Source organism: Myodes glareolus, chromosome 17 (assembly GCF_982192425.1).
Source record: "Myodes glareolus chromosome 17, mMyoGla1.1, whole genome shotgun sequence".
Classification (NCBI taxonomy): domain Eukaryota; kingdom Metazoa; phylum Chordata; class Mammalia; order Rodentia; family Cricetidae; genus Myodes; species Myodes glareolus.
In genome coordinates, this window is record NC_142042.1 from 54,819,888 (window position 1) to 54,830,423 (window position 10,536).

At 45.1% G+C, this 10,536-nt stretch overlaps 1 long non-coding RNA gene across 2 annotated transcripts; it reads left to right on the top strand.

Annotated features, from left to right (window-relative positions):
- Positions 1-3,215: 3,215 nt before the first annotated feature.
- LOC125405631 (uncharacterized) lies at positions 3,216-10,205 on the top strand. 2 transcript variants are annotated; one of them, XR_007233641.3, is made up of 3 exons: positions 3,216-6,218; positions 6,464-7,319; positions 8,181-10,205. It is a non-coding gene; the product is annotated as an uncharacterized LOC125405631 (long non-coding RNA). The 2 variants fall into 2 exon arrangements; XR_007233643.3 differs by having other exon boundaries at positions 3,230-6,218; positions 6,464-7,117.
- Positions 10,206-10,536: the final 331 nt, after the last annotated feature.

Consider the following 10,536-nt stretch of genomic DNA (forward strand, 5'->3'; position numbering starts at 1 on the left):
CTCTGCCTTGACTAAGGAAGGCTTTCCTAGGAAAAGTGGGCCTGACCCTGATTTGTAGAAAGAGTCCCAGCAGAGAGAGAAGGAGGTGGGGGAGGGAGGGATAGGTGGGGGACAGAGGGAGGAAGCACAGCCTAGCTCAGGAGCAGGAGTCAGAGAGATAGCCAAAGTAAGGGAAGTCAGGGGGGCATCAGAGCAAACCGCAGTGGGCAGGTGGTCGACTAATGTGCCACGCTGCCCCATGTTCCTTGGGCCTCTCTTTCCCATCTCCATACGGAGATTGCAGTACCTGCTTTAAAAGAATTGTGAAGCTCAAGAAGTTAAGATATGTAAAGCGCCCAGATCAGTGAGGGGTGTGAAGTATGATGTAAGAGGTAGCCAGGACCGCACCGACCATGTTACCCCCTCAGCCTCCAGCTCCATCTTTGAATAGCTAGTGAATTTTGTTTATGAAAATGAGAAGAAAAATGAAAGTGCTGATTCTGGTAGTCACAGTGAACTGGAGACAAAGATAGGACTCATTAGTATGCAGAGGGGAAGCCTCAGTTTCAGTCACACAGGCTCTATCTGTCACCTCTGTTTTGCTCTGAAAGAGGAACAAAATTAGTGAGTAGTCCCCACTACCCAGTAGGCATCCAGTACATCAACAGGGAGCAGTGATGGTATACTGCCGTGTTGTATCATCTTGTTGGCTTTATGTCTGTAATAGTTAGAGATTTTATATTCTGTCATTTCTGGGAACAGAACTTCTATTATGATGTATAATAAATCTACTGTTCTTCCATCCTGTAAGCCTTGTGCGTTTGTTAGAAACGTCTTATCACGTGCCTCCTGTAACACTCTTAGCTCTGCAGTATACACTCAACCCATATCTTAGCGACTTCTCCCGTTGCTGTGACAGATTAGCTCGACAAAAGCAAAGGAAGAAGAGGAAGGGCTCACGTTAAGTCATAGTTCAGGGATGCAGCCCATCACGGTGGAAGTCATGGTGGCAGGAATTTGAGGTACGTTGTCTACACCATATTCACAGTCAAGAAATGGAGAGTTATGAATGCTTGGGTTTACCCCAGGCTCTCAAGCCAGGGAATGATGCTACCCACAGTGGACAGTCCTTCTCACCTAATCAAGCTGCTCCCTTACATGCTTGCCTGGAGACATGTCTCCAGGGTGATTCTAGGGCTCATCAAACTTTTGAGTGCGATTAATCCTAACAGTTCCCTTCACAAAGTTAGGTCTTAGGCTGCTTGGCAGGACTAGCTTCAGATAAGGGAGTCAGCTCTCCTCTCCTTAAGGCAATCCCATTTCCCTTGTAGCTCAGAAAATAAACTAGCAGGCATTGTTGCTAACGAGAGGTGGTTCCTGAGGACCGGTTGGTCTCTCTTCTCATAGTTCCTGTATGTGGATCTTTTACTTGAAGTTGCTGTGTCCTTCTTGGTGCCAGCTGGGGACAGATCCAACACTGAGGACAACAAAACAGAACGGTGAAAAAAATTCGACTGTAGATGACTTTTCTCTATCATCCGGTCAGCCAATTCCAAAGTCACTTTTAAGTCTACTTTTAATTTTTTAAATCTCCCTCCATCCCTCCCTCGCTTCCATCCTCCTTCCCTCTCCCCTCACTCTGTGTGTGTATGTGTGTCTGTGTGCATGTACACATGTATGTGCGGGTATCCTCAGAGGCCAGGAGAGTGTCATATCCCCTAAAACTGGAGTTACAGGTGGTCGTGAGTCACCTGACATGGTGCTAGGAACGGAATTCAGGTCCTGTGGATATGCATGCAGCGAGCACTTGTAACCAGTAACCATTTCTCCACTTCTAGTCTGGATTTCAGTACTGTGTGTGTACCACGTGTCTTTGCAGGTGAGAGCATCCTAGCTAATGACAAATAATATCCAAGTAAAGGATACATTGTCAACACAAGGACATTAGCCTTTAAGCTAATCATCAGAGCCATCATTCCTGTCTTCTCTTGAACCCAGACACGGTGCCTGACCATGGTGCTCTAACCTACTGGGACTATGAAGGATGGTCACGAGAACTGCAGACTTGCTTACTAAGACCCTACCAGACTGTGGGATCAGCAATACCACATCCCTACTTCCATCTTTCTTGCTAGGTAAGAAAAATCCCTGCTTGTGTTGAACTCTGTGTCTGTTACTGGGAGCTGAGGTGGTCCCACCCTATAGAGGGAAGACAATAAATTCAGTTTTGAATCTGCGGAGTTTTGGATCTGGTGGGAACTATGGTTGGGATACTGGAGGGAGGTTTGTGCCGGACAGTTAAGGTGACAGTTCACCAATCGTCAGTTTTAACTTTTCTCAGACATGTGCTAAAAATAATTATGAAAAATATTTCCTTTTGCCCATTCCCTGCAATATTTTTTTATGAATATTTTCAGATGTACAGAAAAGTCAAAGTATTTGGTGGCAAACACCATATCATCACTACATAGATTCCCCAGCAAATATCCTGCTTTGGTTCCATTACTATCTGTACAGCTGTCTCCTTGGTAACCTCTTACTCATTCTGCATTCCAAGTGTTTCACCCCAAACTCTAGCATAGATGACATTGGAGCCCAAACTTTGCTTATGTTTTGTTTTTTCCCTAATAAAATTAACCCCCACAAAATGTTTAGACTTTAGGTATACCATTTGACAGTGCTCAGCAGATATCCAAACCCTTTCAGGACACCGAGCATTGACATCGTCAAGAAAGTTCCATGTGCTTCTACCAAGGACATCTGTGCCCACATCTTTTGGGAGGCAGCCTTGCTCTGGCTTGCTTTCTCTGTTTGTTCTAGATTTTCACATAATTGCACTGTGTAGTACTTAGTCTCACACTTTTAAATTGACACCTAAAACTATTTCTTGTAAGTTTGGATGTTTTAAAAGGATGCCATTTCTGGTACACCTTAACTATGAAACATTCTAAAGGAAATTGTCACAATGCTTATTTCAATACCCGCGCTAGAAACCGCATGCCAGTGTGACCTGCCACCCACTGTCACCCTTTTGGAAGCACACGAACAAGCTCTTCTTGAACAGGGTGGAATCTGACAGCTTTCCCCTTTCTTATTGAACACACATTTTCAGGTAAGTCTAAAATAATGCATTTTTATGCTTCAAAGATTTTTCTTGAGTGTCTTTTTATACTTGTCTGGACAAAGATGGTTATATGATGGTCAAAATGAATTACTTTTCTCCTGAGACCTGTAAGACTCGGAGTGTTAATTAGCTTCTTAGCGTTTGAGTTATTCTTCAAGTTATTTTTAGTGTGCAGCTGACTAAAATAGCATGTGGCTTTGAATGAGCAGACATTAGACATCAAGGTTAGGCAGTACCGGCAATTGCTCTCTTTTGAGATGACACGTTTTTGTCTTTGTTGATCTAGCAGTGGACTTCAACAATGGTGCCTTCATACACTATGTGTCACGATATCAGTTGTCACCCTCTCCCTCCTCCACTATCCCCTCTCTGTGTCCCTTCCCTTCCAGACGGTTCCCATTCTTCTTCCACTGAGTCTCTCTTTCTGCTTTCTTATCAACGTATTCCGTTACCGATTTCCCACTTCCCCTAGATTCTTTGCTCTCCTCTAATGAGTCCTTTGCTAGTTTCATGACCCCCCCACATATACACACAAATATATACTGCATGTATGCATACATATACTCTTAAGTCTAGGCTCCACATATGAGGGAAACATGGGATTTTTCTTTCTGAATCTAGTTTGTTTTGATTAACACGGTGTTTTTCAGCTGCATCTCTTTTTCTGAAAATGTCACGATGTCATTTTTCTCTGTGACTGTAAAAATTCAAATGATTCGTGTGCCGATGAAACACATTTTCTTTATCCATTCATATGATGATAAACATCTAGGCTGCTTCCTTTTCTTGACTGTTGGGAACAGTGCAATAACAAACATAAACCTCCAAATGGCTCTGTGGTATGTTGACCTGCCCAGTTCACATTCCCAACAACCCCCAAAGCGGTCCCCAACATACCTCTTCACTTGTTGGTGTGTGTTTCCGTGGTGATCGTTATTCTGATTAGAGTTGAGATGGAATCTTAAAACAGGCTTAATTTATATTTCCCTGTTGGCTAAGGATATTGATCACCTTTCCCATTACTTATTGTATTACTTCAACTATTTATTGGCCATTTCGATTTCTTGGTTTTTGCTATCTATTCAGGTAATTGGCTCACTTACTAATCAAATGGCTTGGGTTTTTTTTTTGTTTAATTTTTGCGGTTCTTTGTGTATTCTAGTATTCTAGCTACAAATGCCTGGCCTGGTGGACAGAGATAAACATCCCCCCCGCCCAGGTTCTCTCTTCACTATGCTGACCTTTTCTTTGCTGTGTAGAAGCTTTGGGGCTGCATTTAATCCTATTTGCCAGTTATCACAATTATGAAAATTCTTCCCTTGATGGAATTGGTGGGTTAGTGTTTTCTTCTATTAGTTCATGCATGCATTTTTTGAATAGAAGTTATTTGTTGCTAGTCATATAGCAGAGCATTCAGTGTAAATTCTCTTAGTATCTTCATAGTGGTTTGTGGCTGTTGTTTAAACAAAGTCTTGTTACGTGGCCCAGGTCGGCCATGAACTTGTGACCTGCTGTATCGGAGTACTAGAATTGTAACTGTGTAGCACTCTGGGATTCCTTACGCTCCTTCCCAATCAAATGCCTCATCACAGATTTGTCTGTTATTTAAAACTTCCGTTATATTTTGTTGTTGTTATTTCTCCTCTCCCACCTCCTTCTATTGTTTGAGACAGAGTCTCCCTACATGGTCCTTACTGGCCTGATACTCACTACGTAGCTCAAACTGGTCTCGAGCTCACATATGCTTGCCTCTCTGTCCCAAGTGTTGGGATAAAAGGTGTGTACCACCTTGGGCAGCAGAAACTATTTTTAATGATTAATCCAATTGACTGGTCTTTCTTCAATCTTATTGAAAGCTTGGGCTTGTCACCCTTTTAACTTATAGGAATAGTTATTATTCGTGTTGTAGTTATTTCTCTCTCAACATCTATCACATTTTGCGAGTTGGTGGTCCAGGGACATTTATACCCTTGGGAAGTGTCCCACAGTCAGGTTCAGGATGGGCAAGCATTAGCTCCTTAAAGCAGACGACTTCTCACAGGCACAGTGTCAGCCGCCTAACAGCTGGGAATGGGGGATCTGGACTGAGTCAGCCCTCTCTGGGCTATTAATGCTGCCCCTCCCTTGGGAAAGGTTCCCTCAGCCCTCAGATACACTTTCCCCTAGACAGATGGCCGTTTTGTCCAGGAGAGTGGAGGCTGTGCCTGTGAAGATGGTGCCAAGTGACTTAAGAACAGCACCGAGTGGGCAGAGGAGGCACATCAGTCAGCCTTCCACCATTACACCAGACGTCTGAGGTCACCAGCTAGGAAAGAGAACCCTTTGTTTTGTTGAACAGTGTTGATATGCCTTGAACAATTGGTCCCATGGCTTTGGGCCTGCGGTGAAGCATGTCTTGGTGAAAGCCCAGGACAGTGCAAAATCTCCTGCTTCACTCAAGGGAGGGAGAAAGGAAGAGAGTGGGGGTGCCATTATCCCTTTCCAGGAAGACCTGAAGACCCCTCAGTAAACTCCACCCACCAATAGCATCGAGCATGGGAACAAGACTTTCCAAGCAAGTCTTGGGGGATGTGATGATCATTGTCACATCAACTCGACACAACCTGGAGTCACCAGAGAGACAGCTGCTGGGAGGGGTACACTGGGCTCCTGGCAGGCTGTCAAGGGCTTATCTTACCAGGTTAATAGATGGAAGAAAACCCACTTAACCCGGGGCAGGACCATTCCTTGTGCAGGGGTCCGGGACTGCACAAACCGGGGAATGTGATCTGAGTGCCTGCACTGCTGTTTCCTGGCTGTGGGTGTGGCCTGAGAAGCTGCCCCAAGCTCTTGCTTCCATTCCATCTGAGTCACGTCGTTCTGTACCCTTGAACTCTGAGCCAAAACAAATCCTTTCTCCGTTCAGTTGTGTTCGCCAGGGTGTTTTATCCCAGTTACAGGAAAAGAAACCAAGACGGGGATATCCATACAAACCACAGCAAACACTTGAGGAGCCTGGGAAGAAGTGACCAAAGATGTAAGAGAAAACTCAGAAGAAAGCAGTGACCCTGAAACTGAGACAGGAGACTTTCGGGAAGGAGGGAGCTCACATTGTACAATGCCTCCGCAATAACTGGTAAGTAACGGTTCATCGGGTTTGGCGACCTGGTGGGTTTGGTGACCTGGTGCCTCAGGGCACGGTGGCCTCTACAGCCTGGGCAAGGGCCTTTGTAGAAGGGCTGGGTGGGGCACAATGGGCTGCATGACGTCACAATGATTGTACTTTCAAGAAATGTAGCTGTGAAAATGGTGGAGCAAGATGGTGGGAGTCTGTTGATTGATTCATTGATTAACTGATTGATTTCCTTCTCGATGTGCAAGGGGAAGATGTGCTTATAGACCTTGGGGCAAAGAAGAGAACAAGGAATATGGCCAATGAGCATCAAGACAGGAGCACAGACTCCGCTGGTTCATACATAGAAACCGGAGGAAATAGGCAAAGGCAAACTGGGGGTATTGCCACACTTCCCCAAATGTAACCCCTGAGCCCCTGGTGATCTGCTTTTGTGACCTGTGGAATTTTCTGCCTACTGTTTTAATGCCTTATGGCCTATGTATTGTGAGATTTATTGTTTATTTTTGGTACAGATGTTTGTCTGTTTGTACCTGTGAAGACTTAACACTATGCACACGTGGGCCAGAGGCCAGCTTGCAAGAGTGGGTTCTCTTTTTTCCATCGTGTGGGCCCTGGTGTTAGATCGCCAGGCTTGGTGCCTGTACTGTCCCTGCTGTGTGATTTTTTAAAAAAGATAATTTAAAAACAAGGTAAAGTTGCTCATTTTCCTAGTAAGTTGTAGGACAGTCTTGAGTTTGCAGCTGGAGTTTTGTTTCCCCCAAGAGAATTTTCTTGTCTTTCTGCAGATCATGTCAAGGTAGTGACACCACCTTCCCTCAGACAGCAGAGTCCCTGGAGGGCCGGCATGTGGCTGAGTTCTCAGGGAAGATTCCCTCGCCCACGAGCAAACCCAAACACAGGTGTTTCCTTGCCCTGTTTTGCACAGTGGGTTTGTTTCTTACCTTGAGAATGTAGCTCCTGCAATGGGGCAGGTTTGGGTGGGGCATCCTAGCAGACTATTTTAGTAGGGTTTCAGGCTTAACCTCACAAACCCCAAGCTGTGGAAACAGTCAACAGAAACTCAGGGCAGAGGGCAGCTTTGCCGCCAGACTGCTTCCCAAGGTGCCTACTTTCACTTCGTTTTGGCCTTTGTAGATTCTCTTCCTTTTGTGGTTGCTCCGCAGTGTGTGTGTGTGTGTGTTGTGTATGTGTGTGTGTGTGTGTGTGTGTGTGTGTGGTTTGGTGTGTATGTATATGTGTGTGAGTTATGTGTATGTGTGTGCATATGTGTGTGTGAAGTGTGTGTATGTATATGTGTGTGAGTTATGTGTATGTGTGTGCATATGTGTGTGTGAAGTGTGTGTATGAAGTGCTGATGTATTTCACACAACATTTTGGATTTAACAGAGGAGATACCTCAGATAGCCAGTGTACCTTGCTGCTAAGCAAGGCAGCTGGGTGGCCTGCTGTCATAACTCTGGTTTTGATAATCAGGTCACAGTAGTTTTGACTGCCCAGTTCGCCGCGGTTGCTATGTTGCTGGAAAACAGTCTGTGGGCTTGGGGTTTCTAAACCAACCATTTCATGAATGCCCAGAGGAGGAAGGACAGCAAGGGCCTGGGTTTGCTGATTACACGGCGTCACCATGGTCACCGGTTGCTGGGCTCCTCTTTGCAATCTTTTTCCAGTGGCATTCAGGCTTCCTTTTGCCATTTTTTTATTTAAAGCTTCTGGTATTTGCTGCTGAGAGAAAGGATTGTTTATATGTGTGTGGGGACAGGTGGGCCGAGAGGCGGGGCAGAGACTCAGGAGAAAGAGACACAGAAGCAGAATGATCTGGAAGGCTCGGACAGACAGACAGACAGACAGACCGTGAGGGAACAACCGACCTACTTTACTTTCACTTTTGCAAGGGCAGAGAGGGGAGGGACAGAATGCACTCAGGTCTGACTACTAAATCTAAATATTTATTCTGCCTTATAGGTGATTCCCATTGGAATCATATGGATTGAAAAGACACCTTTAAAAATGACAGAATATGGGCCAGCGAGACGGCTCTGTGACCAAAGGCACTTGCTGCCAAACCTGATGACCCCAGTTTGATCCTCCAGGCCCCATATGGTGGGAAGGGAGAAATGACCGCCACGAGTGGTCCTCTGACCTCCACGCGTCCTCTCTTTCATTACATAAATCAAAAAGCAATACGGACTAAGAATACAGAATCATTTTAGTATGATTTTCTTCTTGTCTATAAGTTTCAATTTTAGCCTCAAAGAGCAAGACTAAGATGATCAGTGTCTATGTCCTTCTACTTTCTAAAGAATGTCTGTGTGCGCAAGGCATTGTGTCTTTATGCAGGAAATCCGCTGGAGAGAAAAATCACGTGGTTTTAAAAGATTCAAGGTCTTGGCCGACCTGCCAAGCCTGGAGAGCACAGTATATAGATCTCCTTTAGGTCCAGTGGCCTGAGCACCAGGAGACCCGACGGTATAAGCTCTAGAATGAAAGTCTGGAGGCTTGAGACACACTGGGAGCACAGCTTCCCTGTGACACTCCCCTAGCCAAACACAGCCACCCCGGCCCCCAGAACCTAGCCAGGCGTAGGTGAGCTAACCGGCAGACGTTGGCCAGAACTCAGTGAGCCCGAGTGAGGAGAGTTTTTGTTTTCAGTCACTGGTTTATGGGTGGAGCTGTTGGGTGGTGATAACTAACTCACTGAACGCCATACAGGAAGATGTCTGAATAACTTCTTAATTTGTCTTGGCCCAAAGCCTGAGAAGTGATTAGATAAGAAAATGGGTTCTGTAAGCTCACTGCAAGCTGTCCACATGCCCTAAGAGCTGTGCTAAGGTGGTGAGCCTTTGTGTACGTGAGACACTAAGAAAGTGAAGCTTCTAATCACAGGTGGGAAGGGGGTGCCTACAATTACTCAACTAATGGTGTTGATATCCCCAAAAAGCCCCCAACCAGACAAAAATAAAAAGCAGAAATTAGTGTCCACAGGGTCTGCATCCGGTGCTGTAACCAAATGTAGATCAAATGTGTTTTTTATAAAAATGGTGGCTGTATTGCACAAATATAGATGTCTCGTGCCAGCCTTCGAGACCACGACATGGCAACCACTGTGTGGCGTCTATCTGTGTTCGGTGGTATAAATAATCTTGAGATGATTTCAAGGATGTGGGAAGATGTGTGCAGATTGTATGCAAATAAGCCATTTCCCATAGGCACTCGGGTGTTTGTGGAGTTGGGCCTTTGCAGGAGGTTGTGGGATCCCAGAATCTGCACTGGATATGAAGGGAAAACTATCTCCAGAATATTTGAAAAATTCCTTCACAGAAACTAAAGGCAAGGAACTCATTTTAAAGAGAGTAAAAGCCTTAAGAAACGTTTGACCAAAGGGGGAACTCAAACAGACAGCAGTCGGCTGTTTTCTCAATCTCAGAAAACAGAGAGCTAGACAACAAAACCCTAATTGCAAGGTGGCAGCCTAGGGCTCAAGACTCAAGTATGGCTTGTGAGAAAATTCCAGTCTCAAGGCTAACCCAGAAACATAAGAAACAGGATGCACAAGGGTAGCCCAGAAACTTAAGAAACGGAATGCCTGACATGAGTTACCGAACACGCGCTGAGATGCGCAGCGTCGCAGGCCGGCCCCCACACCTCCAGGCAGTGGTGTTTTCTCTGGGGACTCAGAAGAAGAGTTTCATCTTGGGGTTAGTATAAGGCACAGAGAATGTTGCAGGAGATAACGGGCCAGACAGAGCATGGAAACTCACCTGCAGCATGAAAATACTGGCTAGGTCTACATGAGCCCTTTCCTTTGTTTTATGCTCTGGCAGCCACGTGTTTGGGGGTAAAGCTGCCTCCATCCACCTGTGGGGATGGAATGTGGTAGGGCCTGAGCCGCTGACCATGGTCCCACTTCACTGGCCACAGATGGAATATTCAGCCTTCCGATCTGTAAATTTAATCAATTGGGAATAAAAGTGTTAGGGGGAAAAGTTACATCTGGATTTAATAAGTAAAGATTTCTTTCTTGTCATTCCCTAAATGCTGTAACAACTACTTTCATAGCACTGACCATGCATTAGGTATTATATGTCATCCGAGAATGATTTAAAGCATATGGTTATATGCAAATACCATTTTATTAGATACCTGCAGATGTTTTTAAGATTTATTTTTATTTTATGTTAATGACTATTTTATCTACATGTATGTTAGTGCACTGCATGCATGCCTGGTGCCCGCAGAGATTAGAAGAGGGTTCGAATCTCCTGGAACTTGAGTTACAAATGATTGTGAGCTGCCATGGGGGTGCTGGGAATGGAGCCTC